The sequence below is a fragment of the Chlorocebus sabaeus genome, chromosome 8 (genome assembly GCF_047675955.1).
Source record: "Chlorocebus sabaeus isolate Y175 chromosome 8, mChlSab1.0.hap1, whole genome shotgun sequence".
Classification (NCBI taxonomy): Eukaryota; Metazoa; Chordata; class Mammalia; order Primates; family Cercopithecidae; genus Chlorocebus; species Chlorocebus sabaeus.
Window position 1 is genome coordinate 77624974 of NC_132911.1, and position 27814 is coordinate 77652787.

The 27814-nt window shown below is 37.8% G+C and overlaps 1 protein-coding gene and 1 pseudogene across 14 annotated transcripts in view; one reads left to right on the top strand and one right to left on the bottom strand.

Moving 5' to 3' along the window:
- The window catches only part of STAU2 (staufen double-stranded RNA binding protein 2), a 333819-nt gene that overhangs the window by 209613 nt on the left and 96392 nt on the right, over positions 1-27814 (bottom strand). The gene's annotated exons all lie outside the window — the stretch shown is intronic.
- Positions 25613-27174, top strand: LOC140712147 (homeobox protein VENTX pseudogene; annotated as a pseudogene).

Consider the following 27814-nt stretch of genomic DNA (forward strand, 5'->3'; position numbering starts at 1 on the left):
CTCCCCTTAACCCATCCATCTGGAGCCCACATTTAAATGTTCTTATTAGGGAAATGCAAATCCAAACCACAATAAGACACTACTTTGCACACCCACTAGGACGGCTATAGTTTTAAAAAAAAAGTCATAAAGACATGGCAAATTGGAACCCTCATACATTCTGGTGGGAATGTAAAATGGTGCAGTTGCTATAGGAAATAGTTTACTAGTTCATCAAAAAATTAAACACAGAATTGCCACTTGACCCAGCAGTTTCACTTCTAGATATATACCCAAGAGAAATTAAAACTGGGGTTCAAACAAAAACTTGTATGTAAATGTTTACAGTAGCTTTATTCCTAATAGAAAGTGGAAATAACCCAAAGTTCCTGATGAATAAATAAAATGTAGTATGTCCCTACAACGGAGTGTTTTACAGTCATACAAAGGAATGAAGTATAATTACATGCTACAACATGAATGAACTTACATTATGCTAACTGAAAGAAGCTAGAATACAAAAGGGTATATACTCTATGATTCCATTTAGACAAAATATCCAGAATAGGCAATCACATAGAGACAGAAAGTAGATTAGCGGTTGCCAGGAGCTGGGAGGACAGAGTTTGGGGAGTAACTGTTAATAGGTATGGAGCTTCTTTTAGATGTGATAGAAATGTTTTGAAATTAGAGCACAGTGATGGCTGTACAACACTGTGAATGTACTAAATGCACAATGAATTGTATACTTTAAAATAATCTTGTGTTACATAAATTTTATTTCAATAAAAATCATTTAAAAAAAAAAGTTGATACTCCCTAGGTTTCTATTTTGTTTCTCACCAACAAGACAGTTTTTGTAGGTGATCTCACCTACTCTCATTCACATTCTTGACAGACTCCCACAAACCAGCCTACCAAATTTTGTAAAGGGAAGTATAAAAAGACCTCCCCTTTTACACTCTAGAATGTTACTGACCTGGTCTTCCTACTCTTATCTAATTGCCAGGGGGGTATGTGAATTACATTAATAATTCAACATAAACTTATTAAAGGCCTACTTCATGCTGGGATGGAGTTTTAGTTTCTAGAGATGGAGGACTGCCCTCAGGAAACTATCAATCAAGCAAGTACACACACACACACACACACACATACATACATATCAACAAATGAGATGAGCTAGGAAGAAAAATAAAGCACGGTATGGAAAAAGAGTAACAGGGGCTCCTTTAAGAGGTGACATTTGAACACAGATTTGAATAAAGTGAGAATTCTAGGCACGGAAATGCCAGAAAGAAAAAGTGCTCTAAGCAAGTAAGACAGCAAGTGCAAAGGCCCTGCAGAAATAACATGTTGGTTGGTCAATTTTTGAGAAAGAGCAAGGGTTCCTTGTACCTGACAAGCCCTGAGTCAAGGAATGATTAGTAGGAAACTAGGTCTGAGAAGTCACCTGGCAGCAAATCAGAACTTAATTCCACATGATGGAAGCCACTGGAAAGTTTTAAGCAGGAAAGTGGCACAATCAGACATGATTTAAAAGGATCTTCTTGTTTTTACCAGAAGAGAGGCAAGAAGAGAGTAGCTGGCAAGCCATTCCATAGAGCAGGAAAAGTCATCTCTAAAAATAGGAGACTGAACTGCCCAAGAAAATATAGGATTGCAGGCAGTGCTACAATTTCACTTAAGGACTGTGGTCATTGTATCAAGCTGGACTAGTCAGCATAGATGTTTTTCTGTAGCTTCCTACTGCAGCAGAGTCAGAGGAGCTGGAATTAACCAGTTACAGTTTTGCCAAGCATCGCTGCTCGTTTCAACTGGGAGGTAGTAGAACACACAGCAATTAGGTGGCCATAGGACTGGTGAGAAATGGGTGATCAACTCTAGTGAAAAGCAGCCACACTGAATCTGGCAGGTGAGAAAAGGGTGCACCCAGCCTGGAGGTTCTGCTCAAAGTCTTCAGGTGCTAAAGGATACCACCCTATTTCCTGCCCTCCCACTAGATGTGGGTGGTCAGACAGTGTGTGGCAGAAGCAGTAAGGTGTGCCTCCCCTATGGTGGCTGACAAGCAAAGCAGTGCTGGAAGTGTTCCCACTTTGTAACTGTGAAGAAGGGTCCCTGGTAAGGCGACCTGGGGGCCTCTCCTTCCAGTGTGCTGCCACTGTGTTCCCCTAGGTGCTGCGGCAGGCCTGTCTGAGAGGTAAATGGCTAGCACTGTAGAAAACAGGAGAAATGAGGAGTGATGCTGCAGGAACATGGCGGGAGGTGGGGGTAGGGGGTTCCTTAGAGCAGTATTTCTCAAGTGTGGTCCCACATAGAAAACATCGACCTCCTAATGGGGTCTAGAAACACTTGCTAAAAAGCACATTCAGGGCTGTCCAAAGGGATTCAGGATGGAGTCCAGGAATGCGCACATTGCCTAACAGCCTAGGTGGTTTTTACACATGCTACAGATTGAGAAGGGCCTCCTCACAGGGTCCTTCTTCCCTGTTTGCGAATACGAAGGCTTCTGATTCCTGAATATCAACTTTGTAGTACTCATCTGCCTTACAGAGTGCTCTTCCTGTCTTTAATGGGATTTTAGTTAATTCTATCACCGTTTCATAAGAAAAAATTAGGATTTTCCTATTATTTCCAGAATTTTCTTCCTATTTCTTTCCACAATTTATTTTACTAATTTTGTTGATCCAAACTTCCAAAAGAATACTAAATAGCAGCTGACAAAGAATATTCTTATTTCTTACTTGAATGGGAACACAGCTAGTATATACTCATTAAACCTTGTAACAACAACAACAACAACAACAACAAAAAACACTGACAGTGTGGACAGAGGAAAATATTTTTAGGTTTAGAATAAGATCTACTGGATTTAAGTTCCAGCTACTAGATCTATAAAGACTTTGGACAAGAAGCCTTATGTTCTGTAAGAGCCATCAGTAACAAAAACAATTTTGTCTGTATCAACTTTCAACTTTATTCAAGTGACAAACCAGTTGAAAATTATTACCCTTTTCATGAAATATAGCATACCTGTGTACTGAGGGACAATTTTCAAATAGATATATATGTACACACATACACTTTGTAATTCAAAAACATACAAGTTTTTAAAAAATATAAGTTTTTTGGTTTTTTTTTTTTAAACAGGGTCTCATTCTGTCACCCAGGCTGGAGTGCGGTACATGATTATGGTTAACTGCGGTCTCAACCTGCTGGGCTCAAGCAATCCTCCCATCTCAGTTTCTTGAGTAGCTGGGACCACAAGTGTGTGTCATCATGCCTGGCTAACTTTTTTTTTTTTTTTCTGTAGAGACAGGCACTCCCTATGTTACCTAGGCTGCTCTTGAATTCCTAGGCTAAAGCAGTCCTCCCAACTCAGGCTCCCAAAGTGCTGAGGTTATAGGCACGAGCCACTGTGCCCAGCCACTTTTAACTTTTCGATATATATTTACTAAATACTGCATGCTAGTAATCTAATAGCAGAATCTTAAGTACTAAAAAACTTAAGGAAAATATGGCTTATTATTTCTTTGAGTTGTAAGAATATTCTTATTATTTAATTCCAGCAGCAGATATCATCTTTGGTTAAAGGTTCTCTGAGAAGGCACTTTGAAAACAACTGGTATACAAAATCCCTCAAGTCCCTCCCAGCACCAAAAGGATTCATGAGAGGAGCTCTAGAAAATACTTATAAAACTTCTGTCTCTCCATTATTTTAAGTCCACAAGCATATGTTTTTGAAAAGTTTGTTAAAAGTATAAAAAAGCATGAAAGTATAAAAGATACAAACACACTGGATTTTTTAAAAGAGGGTTTACACTCTTTTTAGATAAATTAATTTTATAATGTCTATAATAAAAGATTCAAATGGATGATTATGTTTGCACTAAAATCTTCCAAGAAGTTTAGAAACTGTTTGCTTTATTACAATGTCCAGTCCAGGCATCTACTCCAGTGCTTTTGCTGATCAGAATTAACTATCAACTTTGGATGTTTGCCCACTTCACATACTCCCAAAAGTAACATGGAGACATTACATCAGCGGTATTGCAGAAAGATTAATGTGCTTGGTTTGTATATGCAAACTAATTATACTTACTGCATACTTCTAGTACTCTGTCTCTTTCACTCAAATCTAAATGAATTTAGTCATACATTTGCATACAGTTTAATGATAACAGTAATGTGTAGTTAATAGATACTCACTGGAACATAAAAAATTTACTTGGCATTTTCCCAGCTAATTGTTTTTACAGCTTGACTTCACTTTATACATTAGGTACATTCATAAAAAGGTTTACATAAAGCAAATATTTTCATACTAAATCCCATTTTCCCACTGTTGCCCAATATTAAATCTTGAGTTATATTTCTATAGGAAAATGCTGGCTCCGACACATCATAAAAATTATAATTAAAAATCTAAACATATATGCCAAGGAATAGGTACATTTAATACATTATTTTATAAAACACTTTATCTTCTCATCTGCGATAAGAATCTAAAAGATAATCATTTTGTTTCATAGTCTCACAATCATTAGAAGGACACATATGTTTAAAAAAACAATTGCAGGGTTTTAAAGTAGTTCATAGAAACTGAAAGTAGAAATATAATTTATTAGCTGGAACTGCCACATGGAGATATCCTGTAAGATTTTAGGCAATGCAAGTAGTCTCAGATTATTGACAGTAATCATTTAACGGTCTTAGAAATTTCTTCGGCTATGAGTAATACACTTTAGGGGGTTCATTACAATCCAAATCAGATGATTTATTGGAATTATACAGCTTATCTGGAGCCAATACCACTGTCTGACTCTAAGCCCACTGTTCTTTTTTGAGACAGGGTCTCCCTCTGTCACCCAGGCTGAAGTGTAGTGGTGCAATTATGCCTCACTGCAGCCTCAACTTCCAAGGCTCAAGCAATCCTCCCAAGCAAAAGGGACCACAGGCGTGTACTACCACACCTGGCTAATTTTTTTTTTTATTTTTATGTTTTATAGAGATGCTTTTCAGAGAAATAGAAAAAAGAACTTTGCTCAACTACCTGGATCCTTTCATACTATTTAATATCAAAAGTGTAAAAAAAGCAACATTTGCTAAAATAGTACAGTACTTGGAACTTTTAGAAAACTCTTCCACTTTTAAAGTACCTTGGATTAACATTAAACAATTCATAATTTTCAGTCATTTTAAATTAATTTGTAAATTTTTTCCTGCACAAATCCTCTGGGGAATGCACTATGTGGATTTTAATTACCTATGCTCTCCTTTTCCTGCATTGCTGCAGATACTCAAGGTATGCTTTTACATCAGTTAGTCAGTGTGAACTGTGGCTCTTATTCCAGGATGCACACTAAGCTGAGAACTATTGAACCCTCTTTATCTTTGCCATGTACCCCGAAGTAAAACACAGCAACAAATAAGGGAGATGATATTGATAAAGAGACAATATTGATATCCAGTCTGACCACCACACATAGAAAGAGGCTGAAGTAATACTTAGATCTTTGAAAGGCTAACAGTTTTGGCCTCGGGTTATGATAGTTTATTCCTGTTCACAATATGGATACACGTACTTTAGTCACACTAAATACAAAGTGTGGCCAAAGACATTCTTTTCTGTGGATAAAACAGTTTTTGAAGATATTCTGAAATAAGTCAGTCATCATGACATCCTACTATTCCCAAAGAGTGGATGTTTACATGAGTTAGCGTAGCATAGCAGAAAAAGCACGAGCTTTGATGACATATTACTCCTGGGCTGGAGAGCCAGCTCAGCCCTTCACTGGCTGTGTCACCCTATGCAAGGTACATGCTGTGTCAGAACATAGTAGCCCCAGGAAATCATAGTTGTTGCCCTCTTCCCCTCTTGGCAACTAATCCATCAGCCTTCTTTGATATTCTACAATGTTTCCATGAAGATTCAGCATCTCTCAGGCTTTTGGTTATTCCCTGTAAATAATACCCTTAGCCACCAGCTCCTGGGGGAGGTCCAGGAAATGTCTGCGGTTATGCTGGCAGAATCTCTAGACTTTCATTTCATATGGTCAGTGGCACCCCCAGTTTCCCATCAGCGCTTGTAACATACCCGGAAGAACACCACTTCATGCCTGTCTAGGAGATCTGACATTTGGTTAATTGGTCACTCAAGAATGCCAATCTAGGCCAAGCAGAGTGGCACACACCTATAATCCCAGCACTTTAGGAGGACAAGGCGGGAGGATCACTTGAGGCCAGGAGTTTGAGACCAGCCTAGCCTAAACAGCAAGACTGTCTCTACAAAAAACGTAAAAAATTATCTGGGCACGATGGTACGCCCTTGTAGTCCCAGCTACTCAGGAGCAAAGGCAGGAGCATTACTTGAGCCCAGGAATTCAAGGGTACAGTGAGCTCAGCATCAAACGTACCCTTGTGGTTGATTACCGCTACACTCCAGCCTGGGCAACAGAGTGAGACCTCATCTCTAAAAAAAAAAAAAAGGAATAAAAAAAGAATGCCAATGCAGTTCAAAACACCAAGCAGTGTGCAGAAGATAAGCTGATAAATTCAGATATTATAAAAACCAGTAGAAACCAACTAAGTAAATCTCTGGAAGAATTTAACATAAAATAATGAATAACATTACTACAATTTTTAAAAATTCTCTTTTTCTTATGTCTTAAAGGTCATTTATTTACATGTTTGGGATTCTGTTCTATATAGACTGTTCTGTGACCTGTCAGTCAATTACAGTACAGGAGTCTAGTAACTCATTTATCTTTAAAGAAGTGCATCATGACCAGAGAACATGAGAATGTCAACAAATCGTAAGGAAATAAAGCAAGTTGGTCAAGGTCCTTGTAACTGAAGCCAAGAAAAAGCCTGGGAAATTAATGAATAATAAGCTCCCAGGAAACTCAAACTGAAAAAAGCAGTAAGCCATGATGAGAATAATACCTGAGATGATTAAATATATAGTCCAAACATTACGGCCTACAATCCTAAATCTTATCCACCCACAAAAGAGAACAGCCAAAGAGCCGAAGTTGCTCATTTTTATCTTAATGAGAGAGAGGAGGGATAAGGGGGAGGCAAGAAGGTGGGGAGGAGAGGGAGGGAGGGAGGGAGGGAGGGAAGGAGGAAGACAGAGGGAGGAAGGGAGAGACAGCCCACGAACACAAGCAAGAGAACAAGGGCAAACAATACTTGCTGATAGTAGGTATAATATTAAGAATATTGTATTATATTGCATTAGAAATATAGACTATTGAAAGCCAACATAAAGAACTGATTTGGATTTAGAAAAGATCAGAATATAAGATAGTTTTATTTCCATTTTAAAATGAATATGTAAACAACTATTAAGTTCAGTACATTAAAAAAAAAAAAAAGTCTTGTTGCCTTTATTGATTTGGAGAAAGTCTGCCACATATTCTTACAAAGACAGGATGTCAAGCAAACCAATAAGTCATTCAAACCCAGTGTATATAAGGTTCCTTAAGTATTTGAGAAAACAACATGGAGAATTCTGAAAATTTGAGACCCACATGGGAGTAACGAAAAAATGCATCTTAAGCAAATTTTACTTATTGTTCTCTGTTATCCTGAAAAATTCACTCAAGAGAACAAAAAAAAAAAGTTTGCAAATAAGACCATATAATCTTATTTGCAGAGGATGACACTTCTTATGAGACTTAGAAACCTGCAATACAATCTGAGCTTGTAAGACTCTGAGAACTCCAAAGCAGGACAGTGATCAAGACTGACAAGAGTATGACCATGGTGATCTCTCAGGAAGCTAAAATCACCTCAGTTATGTATAAGAAATTCTGGCCAGAAACTGAACACTTCAGAGCTGGTGAACTCATGATAAAATCAAACAGATGAAGAGCTAAACTTATAATCTTAGTTGTCACTTGACTCTTGTTTTATCAAAATATAATTCTAATATAATCAAAATAAGTATATCCTGTTACTTCTCAAATTTAGAAAGGCCAGATTCCCCTGCAAATGCTTAAGAACCCTGTATTAGATCTCATAATTCCTCAACAAAGGAAAAAGTTTAGAGTAAATGATACGCATGCTATTCCAGGAATAGTGTTCTAAGAAGGCTACAAAAGGAACGATTTCTGCTCCTACACAGGGAAAAGGGGAGTCATATTCACTGAAGCTCTAGGGTATGGTATCTAGCATGATACCCAGCACTTAAAAGGAGTCCACTACATATTTGTTAAATGAAGGATAGGTTATAGCTAACAATTACTAAGTGGTTTCCTATATGCCGGCACTGAGCATGCAGTAACTCATCTAATCCTCACAATAGCCTGATAAGGCAAATACATATTGTTATCATTTCCATTTTACAGTTGAAGAAACTGAAAAACAGAGAAGATAGGTTGCTTGGCCTAGGTGGAGCCAGGTTTCAAATGAAGGTAGAGTGGCTCCACAGCCCCCCTAACCGCAATACTACATTACCATATTCCTCTCAACTTAAAAGTGAATGATTGCAAGGGAGAGACAGGACCAGCAAGGGCCAGGTTCTCAGCTATGTGGCAGTAAAGCAATCAGGACTAGCAGAAGGACAAGTTCAAAGTGAAAGGATGCATGTGAGATCCGGACAGGGTAGTGCTGGGAGTGAATGCACTTTGTGACTACAGACTCCAAGTATCTCTTAACACTGGGCATGATCTGACCTTGAGGCAGCTACATGATGAGGATGGGCTAGATCAGTGGTTTCATCTTTGCCTATATACTGGAAGTGCATGAGGAGCTTTAAAAAATACTGAGCACAAGTCAGTAAGAAAAAGACCACTGAGGCCGGTCACGGTGGCCCATGCCGGCAATCCCAACGCTTTGGGAGGCTAAGGCGGCTGGATCACCTGAGGCCAGGAGTTCAAGACCAGTCTGGACAACATAGTGAAACCCCATCTCTACTAAAAATACAAAAATTAGCCAGGCGTGGTGGTGGGTGCCTGTAATCCCGGCTACTCAGCAGGCTGAGGCAGAACTGCTTGAACCCAAGAGGCAGAAGTTGCAGTGAGCCGAGATCATGCCACTGCACTCCAGCCTGAGTGACAGGGCAACACTCCATCTCACGAAAAAGAAAAAGACCACTGAATCAACACAAGAAATAGCACAGGTTATATACACTTACAGACCACGGAAAAGGAGATATAAATGACTTTATGCATATGAGAAGATGTTTGACCTCATTCATAATTAAAGAAATGCAAAATAAATGCCAAAGAGGTATCATTCTTCACCTAATTATATTGGTAGAAAACTCCAAAACATTCAAAACAGCCTCATCTCTAGTCTAGATTACTGAACCTCCCAACTGCTCTCTTAATCAGCAAAATGGCTCTTTCAAAAATGAAAGTCAGATCACATCACCATTTTGCTCAAAACCTACACTGGCTGGGTGGGCAGATCACGAGGTCAAGAGATTGAGACCATACTGGCCAACATGGTGAAACCCTGTCTGCACTAAAAATACAAAAATTAGCTGGTGTGGTGGCGCACGCCTGTAATCCCAGCTACTCAGGAGGCTGAGGCAGGAGAATCGTTTGAACCCGGGAGGCAGAAGATACAGTAAGCCGAGATCGTGCCACTGCACTCCAGCTTGGCAACAGAGCAAGACACCATCTCAAAAAAATTAAAAATTAAAAAAAAACCTTCTTTGGTTTTGCATTGCATTCAGAGTAGTAGCCAGAATCTTTACAGTGGCCTATAAGGCCTTACATAAATCTGGCTCCCAGTCATATCTCCAGCTTCTTCTTACACCACTCACCACTTCACTTACTCTTCTCTAGATACATTGGCTTCCTTTCTGCTCCTCAAACTCACCATACAAGCCTCCACTTTAGGGCCTTTACAATGGCTGATCTCCTGCTTCTCCCCCAGACATCCTCAAGGTTCACTCTCTCACCTTCTTAGAAGTCTTCATTCAAATCTCACCAATCAGTAAGACTTCTCTAATTTAAATTGTGATTACTATTCCTTAACTCAAATCGGGCCCTACTCTTCCTATATAAGCACTTTTCACTTTCTAATCTACTATACAATGTACTTGTATTTATTTTTTATTTTCTATCTCCCCCAACTAGAATGTAAACTTCATGATGACAGAAATGTCTGTTGATATACTCCAAGTACCCGTAAGAATGTCTCACCATGTGTATGTATAAAGATATATTCTGCAACACTGATAACATCAGAAGATTCAAAACAACTAAATGTCCATGAATACAGGACTAAGAAGTTAAATAAATTACAGAGAAATCACACAGTGGGATACTAAACAGTTCTTAAATAAATAAAGCAGTAACCCTATTTCCAGTATGGTCAAGTAAACTCTCACTGAACTGATTCTCCTGCAGGAAACGATAAATTCTGAACAAACTGTAAAAAACAAATCATCTAAAGGTACCAAAAAGTGAATGAAACAGGTGGACACTGGAGGCAAGTTAACATCTGGAAAAAAGAACAGCATAGGATGCACTTCTCTCCCATTTTTTTCTTTTAATAGCTTGAATTTGAAGGCAGGCCCATCTATTCCATGTGAAATAGCTAAAATGCTACTAGAAAACAGTCTTACTGGTTTGAAGACCCAGAGATAAGGGCTCATATTCCACAGCCTCTGGAATATGAAGGAGGAATTATTAGAAATAAAAAATCTGAGGCTGAGCGTGGTGGTTCATGCCTGTAATCCCAGCACTTCTGGAGGCTAAGGTGGGCGGATTATGAGGTCAGGAGTTTGAGACCAGCCTGGCCAATATGGTGAAACCCCATCTCTACTAAAAATTAAAAAATTAGCCAGGCGTGGTGGTGGGCAACTGTAATCCCAGCTACTCGGGAGGCTGAAGCAGAAGAATCACTTGAACCCAGGAGGCAGAGGTTGTCGTGAGCCAAGATCGTGCCCCTGCACTCCAGCCTGGGCAACAGAGCAAGACTCTGTCTAAATAAATAAATAATCTGGAGAGAGAGGGAGCTTCATATTCTATGTATAAAACTGTTTGAATCTCTATCTGACCGCTGAACCACACACACAGACCTGGAACCGATTCAAAGAAACTTAGCTAAGAGATTAGAATTTTAGGTGCCTGTCACCCAGTACAGAAAGAAGTTTTGTTGAGACTCCAGCCAACAACTAAAAAAATTTTTTGGCCAGGCATAGTGGCTCATGCCTGTAATCCCAACACTTTGGGAGGCCAACGTGGAAGGATTGTTTGAACAAAGGAGTTAGAGACCAGGCTGGGCAACATAGCAAAACCCCATATCTACAAAGATACAAAAAATTAGCTGGGCGTGGTAGCACATGCCTATAGTCCTAGCTACTCTGGAGGCGGAGGTGAGGGGATCACCTGAGCCTGGGAATTGGAGGTTGCAGTGAGCCAAGATTGCACCACTGCACTCCAGCCTGGGTGACAGAGTGAGGCCTGTCTAAAATACACACACACACACACACACACACACACACACACACTTACTTCAGAGGAACATAACAGAATATTTTACAATGTCCAGAATACAATCCAAAATTATTCAACATATGAAACAGGAAAAAATGATCCATTCTCAAGAGAAGAAAAACCATCAGTAGACAACTACCCTGAAATGATCGAGATGTTAGAATTAGCAGCAAGGGGCCGGGTGTGGTGGCTCATGCCTGTAATCCCAGCACTTTGGTATGCTGGGGTCGGTGGATCACTTGAGGCTATGAGTTCAAGACCAGCCTTACCAACAGGGCAAAACCCTGTCTCTACTAAAAATATAAAAATTAGCCAAATGTGGTGGCACACAGCTGTAATCCCAGCTACTCAGGAGGCTGAGGCATGAGAATCACTTGAACCCAGGAGGCAGAGGTTACAGTGAGCCAAGATCATGCCACTATACTCCAGCCTGGGTAACAGAGGAGACTCGGTATCCCCCCCCAAAAAAAAAAAGAACTAGCAGCAAAGTTATACTATGTTCAAAGAGATCAAAGAAAATATGCTTTTAATGAATAAATGTATGGAGAATTTCAGCACACACAGTAATTATAAAAAGTAGCCAAACAAATTCTAGAATATGATATTCAAATTTAAAATTCACTGGATAGACATAATAGCCGAAAGGAGATGACCAATGAATCAAGATTAATCAACAGAAATTATACAACCTAACTATTAGAGAGAAAAAAAGAAGTTAAAAAAAAATGAACTGAACCTTAGGGACCTGTTAGACAATATAATGGTCTAACAGAAGGAAAGGAGAAAAAGAGGGGAACAGAAAAATATTAAAAGACATAAGACCCAAAAATTTCCTTTGGTAAAAGGCATATTTACATATTCAAGAAGCTCTGAACTAGATTAATATAAAGAAAACCACACAAGATATGTTATAGTGTAACTGCTAAAATCTAAAAAGACAAATTATTTACAGGGAGCAACGACTCAAACGATGGCTGACTTCTCAAGAGAAAAAGTCTGAGGCTAAGAGACAGTGGAACAACATCTTTAAAGTCTTTATAAAAGTGCTGAAAGTGAAAAAAAAAAAAGAAAAACAAAGAAAAACAAAAAGAAAGCTGTCAACTTTGAATTCTATATTCAATGAAAATATCCTTCAAAAATGAAGGCAAAATAAAGATGTTTTCAGTAAACAAAAATTCAGAGAAATCACTGCCAGAAGACCTATACTACAAGAAATACTAAAGGATGTTCAAGCTGAAGAAAAGTAAGGCCAGACAGAAACCTGAATCTTCTGAGAAAACAAAAACAAAAACAAAAACAAACACAAAAACAAAACGAAACAAAAACATGAGAAATGATAGCTATGTGGGCAAATAAATTCAAGACCTTTTTCTCTTAATTTCTTTAAGATACAGACTAAAGCAAAAAATGGTAACATTGTGGAAGTTATGATCTATATAGATGTAATACAAATGACAACTATATATGGGAGTTAAATAGACCTATATGGCTGCAGGGTTTCTAAAATTTTCATAATCAACTTAGAAAAAATAATGCAGCTTCTTATATACTGACATGGAATGCTGTTTAAGGTATTTTTCAAAGGAAAAAAAAAAACAGATTCGGAATACTATTACAGAATGATACTTTCTTAAAGCAAACACATATACATATCCAGAGAATACCCTGAAAGGATAATACATGAAACTGGCAGGGGGCAGGGGCAAAATCGGGTAACTGGAATGCAGGGGTGGCATAATATTTACATTAACATTTGGATTTATTACATTTTATACTGTATAAAATAAATACAAAAAATTAAATACCCATGAAAATCAAAAAGTAAAGGCTCTGAGAAGTTCTACAGTAAGAAAACATTTAAATTTTCCTTGATCCAGCATTTTACAAACCTATATGACCATAGGAAACTGACTCTTCTCCCTTTTTCAAATAATAGCTATTTCTATCCCAACAGTGACTGGCATTGCTTACACCATATTAAAAATCACTTATTTTTTTAAATCAATTTTTCACTAGTTGTACCAACTAAATCTAGTAAGAATATGACTCAGGTCATATGATATCATTTCATATTAATCCTTAGCAACTAAAATATATTGTGGCATCTTGTTACGGAATCATCAGTATGTTCAACAAGCAATTTTTTGTTTTCAGAAATAGTTGATATCATTCAGTTTCGACAGTAATAACAGAGGTACCTAATGAGTTTTTAAAAATAAGTAAGCATGGGACAGTGACTGAATTTAAGAATATATTGGAAAATATTAAGTCTAGAACTTTAGTGGATGGAATTTTATTAGACTGCCAGTGAAATTGCAATTATATTTGAAGTTACTCTCACGGACTCTTTAAAAAAAAAAAAAAAAAAAAAAAAAGAGTATTTCAAATGACCTGAGTCATATTCTTACTAGATTTAGTTGCCACAACTAGTAAAAAATTGATTTAAAAAATTAAGTGTTTTTTAATATGGTGTAAGCAATACCAGTTACTGTTGGGATAGAAATAGTTAATATGAAATGATATCAACTATTTCTGAAAACATAAAAAATTGCTTGTTGAACATACAAATTATTCCATAAGAAAATACCACAATATATTTTAGTTGCTAAAGATTAATATGAAACATAACCACTATTTTGAAACAAAAAAGAAAAACTCACAAATTCTTGTTAAAGTTCAACAGATATTATTTAAATTGTAGTATCTTGGTTTTAACAATTTAACAGTTTAATAGTGAAAATTTTTTCTATGATACATTAATTTCACTGGTTCCTTTGAGTTTCTAAATCCACTTGACAATTTTCTTTAATAGTGTATTTTATTCAATTTATCTTTGTACCTACACTAACAAAGGAAAAAGAATACAATCTGTGAATACCCAGAAATTCCTTAATCATGGAGATTGTATACAATTGTTTCTATGCTCTTTAAAGGGAGGACATGATACTAGTTTCATCTGTGCTAACAAGGAGAATTTATTACTAAAAGATCTGGGAGAGGAATGAGATGCTAAAATGAAAGACATGGAAGCCTGGCAACACATTCTAGCCTAGTTAACCCTTCCTAAGAAAAAAAGATAGTACTACTAGTAAGGTGCTAATGAGCCGTACTTGGTATCCTCATGCTCAACAACCTTCTCAGATCACTCATGTTGAAAATAAACTTCTGTATTACAACTGAAACTAAAAATTACACTGAAAAGGACATGTTTAGCATCTTAGAGGCTCCTACATATTTAAAGCTTCTTCTTTAAAATTCCATGTTTTAGATGTTTGAACAAGACATTCAATAATTCCATTATCCTTGCTCTGGTTTGATATTATTTTTACCTCTCCCAAACCATAAAATTTGCAAAATAAAAACTTCAACTGCAAAATGTATTCAATATTTGGAAACGAAAATTTAACAAACCCCCTTAAGAACCAGTAAGAGAGCTATCAAATAGAACACAAATAGATACTTAAAATTTTAGAAACTGTTAACAACATTCAAATCAAAGAGGTGAAGTATTCCAAGAATATTTACTCCAGTTGTGTTAGGAACAAACTAAATTATGACTTCCTTGGGCCAACTAAATCCAGTAAGAATAACATTCTGTTGCTAATGCGATCATTTGAAATGATTATTTTTGAAAAGAACTTAGCCTATCAAAGTCAACTTCAAATATAAAAGTCTTCCCCATCAATCAAGTGTATACAAACAATTTTGTTTCTTTTACAAAGACACTTCTCAAACCCAAGTGCTTCCTATAATAATATACGACATCATATAGTGTTTACTGATTAACAGGAAAAAAGAAGAAAATTAAATGAAATTAGAATAAAATATATAGCTTCTACCAGAAAAAAAGGAGACTAGAACCAGAAGGGAAATTATTAGAAGACACTGACTTAAAGATCTGGTTATATATAAAACATAGCTCCCTATATTTCATATACCTAAACTTATAAAATAATCCCATAAACGCTATTATTCCTTAATATAGACTAGAAGAAATCCACAAACATTCTGAAAGGAGCCAAATTGCAAATATTTTAGGCTTTGCAGGCCATAGAGTTTCTGTCACACCTTCTCAATACTGCTGTTGTATTGAGAAAGCAGTCATAGATAATATACATCAACAAATGAGGGTGGTGGTGCTCCAATAAAATTTATGGACACTGAAATCTGAATTTCATATAATTTCTACACATCACAAAACAATCTTCTACTAATTTTTTTCAATGATTTTTAAATATATAACCTTAGATCATGGGACATACAAAAAAAGAAAGCTGTGGGCTCTAGACTGCCAACCCCTGCCTCATCTAGAAATACACGAAAAGTAGTTACTAGAATACTTTCCAAACATTCTTTCTAATAATTGAGTATCAATAATGTTGCATTTTTACTACGCCATTATTTTTACCATATGTAAGTTCTAAAACAGTATAATCTGCAAAAATAATGACGGAATCAAAGCTAAGAAAGCTAAAATGAAGTATTCTTAATATTTCAAAGCCACAAAAAAGAAGCAATAAAAAAAAAACACAGAAAAGTGTTGTTTTATTACACATTCCTAGGTCATAAATTTCACACAGACTTTAACTAACTCTATATAATACTTGCCCACTGAGTGATACAAAGTTATTAGTTATATTATGCCAAATTTAGAATTTCATTAATTCCAAAAGTAATATAGGATTAAAATGTGGCCAAAAGAATCCTGGAGCCTGGGTGAGATGGTGAAACCTCATCTCTAGAAAAGACACAAAAATTAGCCAGGCATAGTAGCACTTGGACCACCTGGTCTATATTAACGAGCTACTCGGGAGGCTGAGATGGGAGGATGGCTTAACCTCAGGAGGTGGTGGTTGCAGTGCGCCAAAATGGTGCCACTGCACTCCAGCCTGGGCAACAGAGTGAGACCCCTGTCCCCCTACTCCCGCAGAAAAAAAGAATCCTGGTAGTTTCACAGTTAACACTGTTTCATATGGTAATACTGAAATGTCTTAGAAAACTCAAAGGACAAGGTTGTGAAACTGTATTTTAATTATAGCTTACCTTTAACTAGTTGTTAAGATCTTGAGCAAATCATGTCAGCCAGCATTTCCTAAAGTTTGCCCTGTATCCACAGATCATTCATTAATGTAACAGGATCTATGGCCAACTGAGTCTGAGAAATGCTACGCATTATATACATTTCTAGAAGATTTATAATGTACCTAAGCGTATCATAAATTCTGGGAAGTTCTGCAGTAAAGAATACTGTTAGTTTAATCTAGAATTGTCCAAACTTAACTACTTTTTGTGTGTCATACTTATTAACATCCAAAAAAACCTAAAATTTCTTAAAAAACACTTTAGAAAATTTTCTAATCTCTAGTTGAAATCAGATAAACATCCCTTTGGTTTCTAATTTTAGAATTCTGTGAGACTAATTCTAAGTAGTAATTTTGTGAAAGCTGTTCAACTATTAAGTTCAGGTTTACAAACTTGGAACCTCTGGGTCAAATGTACTCCTTTATACTCCCACTATGAACTTCCTCTTCTAGAGCACTTATCTTTAAGTAGAAATAATTTCTCTAACTTTCTAGACTTACTCTTTAAGTGGGAGATGGAACCATCCTAATTTCTTCAACACTTAGGAGAGTGCCTGGATCACTCACTAAATGAGTTTCAGTTTTGGTTTTGTTTCTATTTTACTGCAATAATCTCCCACTTGATCTACCCATAACCACTCTTGCCTTTCCCATACTGCTTCTCTATGCAAACATGGTCAGGTCTCCTCCAGTCAAAAATTTTCATCTTTGCCGGGTGTGGTGGCTCACGCCTGTAATTTCAGCACTTTAGGAGGCCAAGGTGGGCAGATCATGAGGTCAGGAGATCAAGACCATCCTGGCCAACGTGGTGAAACCCCATCTCTACTAAAAATACAAAAATTAGCTGGGCATGGTGGCACGTGCCTGTAATCCCAGCTACTCAGGAGGCTGAGGCAGGAGAATCTCTTGAACCTGGGAGGCGGAGGCCACAGTGAGCCAAGATTGCGCCACTGCACTCCAGCCTGGTGACAGAGCAAGACTCCATCCAAAAAAAAAAAAAAAAAAAAAAAGACTTTCATCTTCCACTCTTCTGAATATGAAGACCAAATTTCGTAAAATAGCCCTAGAGGATCTAGTCTCTGCCTACCCTTTCCTGCTTTACCTCTTTTATCACTGCTTCTCTTTATTTTATCTGCTTTAGCCATACAAAGCTAGTAGAGATGAAACTAGTCAGCATAGAGAAAAAAGCAGAGCAGGGACCTGGGGAATGTCAGGGTAGGGTAGGGTGAAGTGGGTTGGGGTGAAATAAAAGGCAAGACTGAAAAGGTTATATTAGACCTTAGCAAATGAGAGGGAACAAAAAATAAATACCTCTAAAATGGGAGTATACCTGACTTGTTTGGAAAATGCAGCCAGTGTGGCTGGAGTGAAGTTGGAACACTAGGGAGCAGTAGGTGGGTTACAGAAGTAATAGAGGTCTGAAACAGCAGAAGCTTTATGCAATTAACTCCCATGGTTACCTCTCTCATCTAGATCTCTCCTGAGTCCAGTCTCCTATATGAAACACGTATTTGACAACTCCTCTTGGATGTCTTACAGACATGTCTAACCCTGAAGTCTTAACTGCACTCCAAATCTCTTTCTTCTCCATTCTTTCCCATCTCAGTAAATGGCAGTAACCTCTATCCACTGGCAAAAGCCAGAATCCTAAAAGGTTCTCCCACTAAATTTAGAAAAGACATGAAATTCCTATTAAACATCCTCCACACTAGGTAGCTATAGCCTTTAATTAATATAGTAAATATGGTAAAGACCCTAATCCCCTACATATGGTACTCCGTTAAGTATTACCACCCACTCACATATTACACACATAATCACTTACATCTGAGTCCCAATCAAGTTCACATTCCTATGGGGGCAGAGGCTAGGTGAAGTGGGACACTGAATCTGCATATCCTCTGAAATACCCAATGTCCATCTAAGACAAAATGGTACCTGTGCCCAGAGGGTTAGCCCAAATAGTATAATAGCTTCGAGCTAAGAGGTAGCCATCATAGAGGAAGAGGTCCTTATGGCCTCTAACAACATGAATTTAAAAACAGGAGGTCCAGTGAGCCCATCAAGCAAGATCAACATCCCATATACCCATACTTTTATACTCTAAAAAAAGATGGGAACACAGACTAGGAACTACTGTCGTGTTTGAAAATGCCCCCATGTTTGTTGTCAGTGCTACTGTCTGTTACTTCATGGTGACTAGAAACAAACTCCACAACAAAATGACAATAAATTATGGTGTATTACTATAGTAGAATACTATGTAAATTTATTAAATAGTTGTACACTTAGTTACATGGAAACTCGTAACACATTCTGAAGTGAAAGCAGAGTATATAGTTTGCATAAATACATACACTCATTAAAATGCTACAGCTGTACCTCTGGTAAGCCAAAGGTTTGTATGGGCTTGTCCTAGAAAGCAGGAAAGTGAGGAACTAAGAACGCAAAACGAAAAATTAGAAATAGATTTTGAAAAGTATGTTTTACCAAACTTACCTGACAAATTTAAGAGTAGTGAAATTATACATAGTGTATTCACTGACCATGATGGAATCAGACTAAACATCAATAACAAAGACAACAGGAAAAATCTTCAAACACTTGGAAACTACACTTCTAAAATAATCCGGGGGTCAATGAATTATCAAGGGAAATTTTTAAACTGAATGAAAATAAAATACAATATATTACAATTTGTGAGATGCAGAAGTGAGAAAAATTCATAACACTAAATACATAGATCAGAATTAGCCAGGTGTGCACCTGCCGTCCTAGCCACTCAGGAGGCTGAGGCAGGAGGATCACTTGAGCCCACGAGTTTGGGGCTGCAGTGAACTATGATTATGCCACTGCACTCCAGCCTGCGCAACAGAGTAAGATCCTATCTCTTAAAAAAAAAAGTTATGAAGAATAGTCTGAGAAAAAAAAAAGGAAGAAAAGAGGAAATGTCTCAAATAAATAATCTAAGTCCACACCTCAAGAACAAAGAACAAGAAGGGGGAAAGTAAATCTAAAGAAAGTAGAAGGTAGTAAATCTAAGAATAGAAATCAATCAAACTGGAAACAGAAAAAAACTACAGATAAAAGCAATTAAACAAAATCTTGGTTCTTTGAAAAGAATAATAGAACTGACAAACTTCCAGCAACACTGACAAAGAAAAAAGAAGACACAAATCATCAATATCAGAAAAGAATCACAGATTACCACTAGAGACCCTGTAGACATCAAAACAATAAGGGAATACTAAGAACAATTCTACACACAGAAATTTGACAACTTAAGACAAAATGAGCCAAATCCTCAAAAAGCACAGCTATCACAACTTACCCAACGTGAAGATGACTTGAAAAGCCCTATAGGTATTCAATAAATTGAATTCACACATTTAAAACTCCTAAAAAAGAAAATCTCCAGATGTGGGTGTTCTCAGGAAGAATTCTGCCAAACTTTTAAAGATGTAATGTCAACTCTACACAATCTCTTCCAGAAAACAGAAGAAGAGAGAATCACTCCCAACTCTTCTCATGGAGTACAATAGTACCCTTATATAAAAAATCGGAAAAAGAATGCCAAAGGGCTTATGGTGAGGGGAACTACAGACAAATATCCTTCATGACTATAGAGACAAAAAGCCTTAATAGAATATTAGCAATATACACAAAGACTCTTAGATCATGACCAAGTATTGTTTATTACAGGCATACAAGACTGGTTCAATATTTAAAATTCAATCAATGTAATCTATCACATTAACAGGTCAAAAAAGAGAAATCACATCATCAGTTAATTGATGCAGCAAAACATTTAACAAACTTCAACACCCATTCACGACAAAAATTTTCAAAAACCTAGGAAGAAGAACATATCCAATTGGATTTAAAATATTTACTAAAAATCTACACCTAAAATCAGACTTAATGGTGAAAGACTGAATGTTTTGTACCCAAGATCAAGAATGAGGCAATGATGTCCACTCCCACTACTCTTCAAGCACTGTGTTGTAAACTGTGTTGTAAACACAGTGCTTGAAGATCTAGCCAGTGCAATAAGGTAAGAAATGAAACATGTATTAGTCCATTCTCACACAGCTATAAAGAAATACCTGAGACCAGGTAGTTAATTGGCTTATGGTTCTGCAGGCTGTACAGGAAGCATTGAGGCTTCTGCTTCTGGGAGGCCTCAGGAAATGTACAATCATGGCAGAAGGCAAAGGGGAAGTAGGCACATCTTACATGGCCAGAGCAGGAGGAAGAGAGAAAGGAGGGAGGTGCTACACTTTTAAATAACCAGATCTCACGATAACTCACTCACTATCACGAGAACAGCCCCAAGGTGATGGTGCTAAACCATTCATGAGAAACCATCCCCATAATCCAAACACCTCCCACCCCACCCAACCTCTAACATTGGTACAACTGAACATAAGATTTGTGTGGGGACACAGATCCAAACCTTATCAAAATGAAAGGCAAACAGATCAGAAACCAAGAAATAAAAATGTCCCTATTTAAAGATGGAATAATTGTCTGTGCAGAAAGAAATATATTTTTTAATTACCTAGAACTAACAAGTGAATTCAGCAAGTTCACAGGACACAAGATCAAAGTACAAAAATTGAAATGTATGTCTATATACCAGCAATAAATACATGGAAGGTGAAAGTAAAAATACAAGAAAAGAGTTATTCTAAAATTTACATGGAAAGGCAAAGAACACAGAGTAACCCAAACAATTTTGAAAAAGAATAAAGTATAAGAAACCACTCTATATTATTTTAACACTTATTATGTAACTTCAATAATCAATACTGTGAGGAGATGGCAAAGAGACACAGAGTTCAACAGAACATAATAGAGAACCCAGAAACAGACACACTACTAGTGTGGCCAACTGTCTTTATACAAAGGTAAAAAAGCAATTCAATGGAAGAAGGAGAGCTATCCAACAAATGGTACTGGAACAAATGGATAACCATAGGCAAAAAAACAAAACAAAAACCCTTGAGCTAAACATGACACCAATAAAAAGAAGCTAACTCAAAATGTGTATTTAAATGTAAACCATAAAACTTTTAAAAGAAAACCTAGCAGAAAACCTTTGGGGATCTATATTTGGTGAGGAGATTCAGACATGACACCCAAAGCACACTCACAAAAAAAAATCCATAAACTGGACTTCATCAAAATAAAAAACTTCTTCTCTAAGAAAAACTATGTCAAGAGGATGAAAAGACAAACAATAAAAAGGGAGAAATGATTAGCAAACCACATATCTAACAGAGGATTCATATCTAAAATATATACAAAACTCTCAAAACTCAACAGTAAAAAAAACAATTTTATAGAAAATGTGCGTAAGACATTTCACCAAAGACACACAGCTAAACAGATACACAGATACATACACACACACACTTACACATACGAAAAGATGTTCAACATCCCTAACCATTATGGAAATGTCAATTAAAGCCATAATGATATATCACTACACACCTATCAGAACAACCAAAATAAAAATATTGACAACCACAAATGCTGGGGAGGATGAGGAGAAACTGAATCTCTCATACATTCCTGATTGTGATGTGAGACAGTTCAGCAACTCTGGAAAATAGTGTAGCAGTTTCCTAGAATACTAAACATATATTTACTACACAACCCAGGTATCACACTCCTGTGCATTTATCCCAAAGAAATAAATATTTATGTCCATACAAAATCCATACATATTCATAGCAGCTTTATTTGTAGAGCTAAAAACTGAAGAAAAACAAAACATCCCTCAATAGGTGAAGGGTTCAATAAACTGTGGTACACAGAACACTACTCAAAAACATAGTATTCAAAAAGTCACATACTATGATTCCATTTATGCAATATTCTTGAATATCAGAGACAGAGAACAGATACATGGTTGCCAAGGGCTAAAGATGGTAGGGAAGCAGAGGTGAAGGGAAGACTAGTAAGGGACAACATGAGGGAGAGCTTTGTGGTGACAGAATAATTCTGTATTTTTTTTTTTTTTTGGAGACAGTCTCACTCTGTTGCCCAGGCTGGAGTGCAGTGGTATGATCATAGCTCACTGTAGCCTCAAATTCCTGGGATCAAGCAACCCTCCCACCTTAGCCTCCCAAATAGCTAGGACAAAACACATGGACCACCATGCCTAGCTAATTTATTTTTATTTTCGTAGAGATAGGATCTCACTATGTTGCCCAGGCTGGTTTCACACTCCTGGCCCCAAGCTATCTGTTCCATCTGGGCCTCTCAAAGAGCTGAGAGAGATGAGCCACCATGCCCAGCGAGTTCTGCATCCTGATTGCTGCAGTGGTTGCATGAATCTACATGTTGTAAAATGAAACAGAACTACAACACACACATTTACCAATGTCAGTATACTGGTTTGAAATATTGTCATATGAGTCTGTAAAATAACCAATGGGGGAGACTGAGTGCAGAGTACACGGGCTTCGGTGTGCCATTTTTACAACTTTCAGTGAATCTCTAATTATTTCTAAGAAAAACATTTTTTCAAAGGAAGACAGAAAAATTAAATCAATAGTAATTAGCTACATTCTGAAGTTTCCGAATATGTATCTTGAAAATTTACATCCCACATATACTATCATTCCTAGTATTTTCTTGAATGATTTTATTTCATGGTGATCTTTATTCTAGAAAAAAATACGTTTTGAAGTGAGGCTTCGATTATTTTACTTCATAGTATCCAAAATACCCAATAACAAAATTATTTTATAAAATGGGTTTTAGAGTTTTGCAGAAATAGATTTATAATCCAATTCTATAACTTACTACATAAATGACATGAGCAAATTAAACTTGAGTCTCTGTTTCTTCATAACTAAAACAGGGATAAAATATATATACTTTGGAGAACTACCATGTCTGCGTATACAGAAACTGGCAGTGTTCTACATACACTGGACTACATAACTTTTACTGTTATCATCTTATCTCCCCGAAGGTAACACACATTCCTATGGGCAGGAGCAATTTCACGTATTTCCCTTGAATCACCTTACTGCTGTCAGCATGGTGATAAGTATACAAAAAATACCCAACATGCAATTTTCTTTGAACTTTTAACCTCTGCCATTAAAATTACCCTTTTTCTTTACTGTAAATGGTTATACCTTGACTTTCTGAAAAAGGCTAGGTTTGGAGTCTTTCAGGTGTGTTTTGTTTTTCAAATGAGAGTTTTCTTGTTTTTGTTTTTTAGAGACAGTCTCTCTCTGTCACACAGGCTGGAGTACAGTGGTACCATCATAGCTCACTGCAGCCTCAAACTTCTTGGCTCAGGTGATCCTTCTGCCTCAGCCTCCCCAGTAGCTGGGATTACAGGCCTGCACCACATGCCCAACTTATTTTTTAATTTTTTCTAGAGATGAAGTCTTGCTATGTTGCCCAGACTGGTCTCAAACTCCTGGCCTCAAGCAATCCTACCACCTTGGCCTCCCAAAGTGCTGGGCTGCCAGGCCAGCCTCCAATAAGAGTTTTTTGATGAAGCTAATATGTAGTTTCTAAAGGCATCAAGCCAAGAAAGACTAGTCCAATGGTGTAATAGTTCAGAGATGCAAAACACAGACCGAGATTTCCAAACATTCTGCACATCCCATATTCTTGTTTCTAACTCAGTTAAAAATATTTTTTTGATAGCCAATAAGTGGCGTTTTTCCAGCATCTCATCACTTCATAGAGATCATTATTCTTGCTTATCATTTAAGAATCCTATTTGTATTTAAATTGACTAACACTGCTACCCATTATCAGTTCCAGGTTGCTGACCCTGATCTTTTGCAATGTTCTAGAAATTATTTCTATACTCACCTATTCCTCATTATATTTGTCCCATCACAATAGAAATTATAAAAAAGATAATACCAACCCCACTCTGTAATTTGGTATCTTCTTTGAAGAATTTATTCTGCTAATTCTTCTCCTAGTTCTAAACTCCTAAAAGGAACTGTCAAGTAACCATCAAATAGGATTAATAAACTCAACCGTAATACAGCTCACTGAACTTCTTTCTCTTACTCATAAAAGTCATATTAAAATGTACTGTGAGGGACAGTGCAGTTTATATGATATTATCATCAATATTTCACAACAAAAGTTCCAAACAAAACACTTTAGATATCTTTGAGAAGGTTTTAGATATCTTTGAGAGCATACTACTCAAAGATGCTCTATACATTTTATTAGTTAAAATATGTCTTCTACTATATATACATACATATACATAGTGCAAAGACAGTACAGAGTTCCCATACACCCTTCATCTAGCTTTCCCTAATGTTAGCAACTGACAAAAACATAGTTAACACTGGTCAAAACTGGAAACTGGACACTGATACAACAGTATTAAGTAAATCACAGATTTTATTCAAAGATTCTATACTTTTTAAGTAACTGGTGACACTGGACTTCTAGATATGTTGGGGATAACTGAATATCCAGATGTCTTGGGAGAATTTCTATTATCATTTCTAATTTAACATGCTCCCAGCTGCTCTATGATGAGCTTTGATTCTCTATGAGAGCTTGGAGTCATGGTAACGTAGAATCTTCTGTTGGATGAAACCTTGGAAGTCATTTAGATAAATATTTTTTAAAGTATAAACTATGACCCATTAACAGGTCATGTAATAAATTTAATAAACCACAACTTTTTTTTTTTTTTTTTGAGAGGGAGTCTCGCTCTGTTGCCCAGGCTGGAGTGCAGTGGCAGGATCTCGGCTCACTGCAAGCTCCGCCTCCCGGGTTCTGGCCATTCTCCTGCCTCAGCCTCCCAAGTAGCTGGGACTACAGGCGCCTGGCACCATGCCCGGCTAATTTTTTGTATTTTTAGTAGAGATGGGGTTTCACCATGTTAGCCAGGATGGTCTCGATCTCCTGAGCTCATGATCCACCTGCTGCGGCCTCCCAAAGTGTTGGGATTACAGGCGTGAGCCACCGCACCCAGCCCACAACTATAATTTCTAATAAAACAGAAAATATTAGAGTATAATACAGATGTTAAGGGTATTACTGCTTCATAAATCTTTTGTTTTAGTGATATTTGTAAAAATGTATATCTGTGTGGATGTAGGTATTTATGTACTGGGTCATATTATTTTTTAAAATTCCTTAGCACAGGTCAGAGACAAAAATGTTTTAAAAGTCACTCATCTTTATCAAACCAAAGAAAGAAAGTTCTCTTTAATATTCCTTACAAATGATACCCCCCATCTCTAACTAAACACTATTAAAGGTAGAATATTTGCTACTTATACATCAGACAGTAATACGTATTAGGAAATTTTTAATGTGGAACCAACATTTCTCTGTTGACTTTTGATCTACAACTCACAAAAAGGGCGGGTTTCTTCCTTCTAAAGAAAAATACTGTGCAATCCTATTTCTTTTTTTCGTCAAATCAGTGAACAGAAGTTGTTACACCTAGAAATCAAAAGTTCCAAAAGAAAGTTTCCTTTTCAGTTCCCAAGAAGAGACTCTAAAAATAAAGGGCAATAATAGAACAGAAAAAATATATATGTAAGGACTCTAAATGAAAGAATAGAACAATGCCAAGCAAAAACATCACGTCAATGAAAGAACACCTTTGTAGAAATTATATAAATAGTGGATCCTGCCCCTGGCCAGCCCCGCCCGGCCTTCCCTCGGGCCCACCTGACTGCCATACGTCCCTCCTCCTCCCCACCTCGTGGCCGGCAGCAGCCCTCTAGCTTTGGCTCGGTGGACTGGCTCTCCCAAAACAGCTGCTCAGGGCCGACCCACACCCCCAGGCCTGCCAACTTCTCCCTGAGGAGCCTTCCCGGCCCAGGTCAGTCATCCGGCTCCTAGGAGCCCCCTCAGGCCGTCAGCATCACAGAGGCTAGGTCCTCAAACCTGCCTCCGCCGGAGAGGGCCGTGGCTGGGTAAAGGGCCAAACACCTGGCGGGCTCCCTGGCGTCCCCACAGTCTTCACCACGGAGCAGGTCCGCGCCTTGGAGGGCGTCTTCCAGCAAGACCAGTACCTGGGCCCTCTGCAGCGGAAGAGGCTGGCCAGGGAGATGCAGCTGTCGGAGGTCCAGATAAAAACCTGGTTTCAAAATCGCCAGATGAAACACAAACGGCAAATGCAGGACTCCCAGCTGAACAGCCCCTTCTTGGGGGTCACTCCCCACACCCCCGGCTTTCCACTCACTGTCTTCTGGCCTTGCCAATGGCCTTGCCAATGGCCTGCAGCTACTGTGCCCTTAGGCACCACTACATGGGCCCCAAGTTCCGATGCTGCCCCCTGGCTCCTTCTGGGATCTCTGCCAAGTGGAACAAGAGGCCCTGGCCTCTGAGTGGGCTTCCTGCTGAGGGCAGCCTCTGGCCTACCACCCTGCAAAGCCCAGGAAGTGGCATGCATACGCTGGGACAAGTCCTGTCCGCGGGACCCTGGGGCCTGGTGTGCTCTGCTGGAGACAGGGGACGCATTTTCAGGAAATGCCTCTGACTCCAGGCTTCCCATACACGTGGTCTGTGCAGATCGCACCTGGCACCTATCCGGAGGACTCAGCTGTTCTGTTTACACTGTGGTGGCACCTCTCATCCTGACTCAAGCAAAGGTTCTCGAGATTTCTGGAGAATATATTTATTAAAGCCACCTCTTCACCGAAAGTTACCAGAAGGGTCGGTTTGGGAAGTAAATGAAGGGTCAGTGTACAGAGTCAAACGCAGAAGTGGGGTTGTTATGAGTAGGGCTTTCAGCATATGATAAAAGGATAATTTTTTTTTTTTAAGCGTTAGAAAAACTGGTTTTCCAGTTGGAAAAATAAAGGTTGTAAGCTTTGTGTGTAAAAAAGAAAACCATGAAGGACTGGAAGGGGGGAAAAAAAGAAATTATATAAATAAAATAATCAGGCAGATAATTTCATAGATGTATGCATTACTTACTAGCAAATCTCCTCATTCTGGAAAATGTTTCACTTTTTAATTTTTTTTAAACACACAAAGAAAAACTTCCACATTCAAAAGAAAGACTAAACCATGCACGAATGAACCCTTTCTCTTTCCTTTAACACACAAGAAAGTGATTTCATGAAATTTATTAAAACTGTTATTTCTGGCCAGGCGCGGTGGCTCACGCTTGTAATCCCAGCACTTTGGGAGGCCAAGGCAGGCAGATCATGAAGTGAGGAGTTCAAGACCAGCTTGGCTAACATAGTGAAACCCCATCTCTACTAAAAATACAAAAAAAAACTTAGCCGGGCGTGCTGGCGGGTGTGCTGGCAGGCGCCT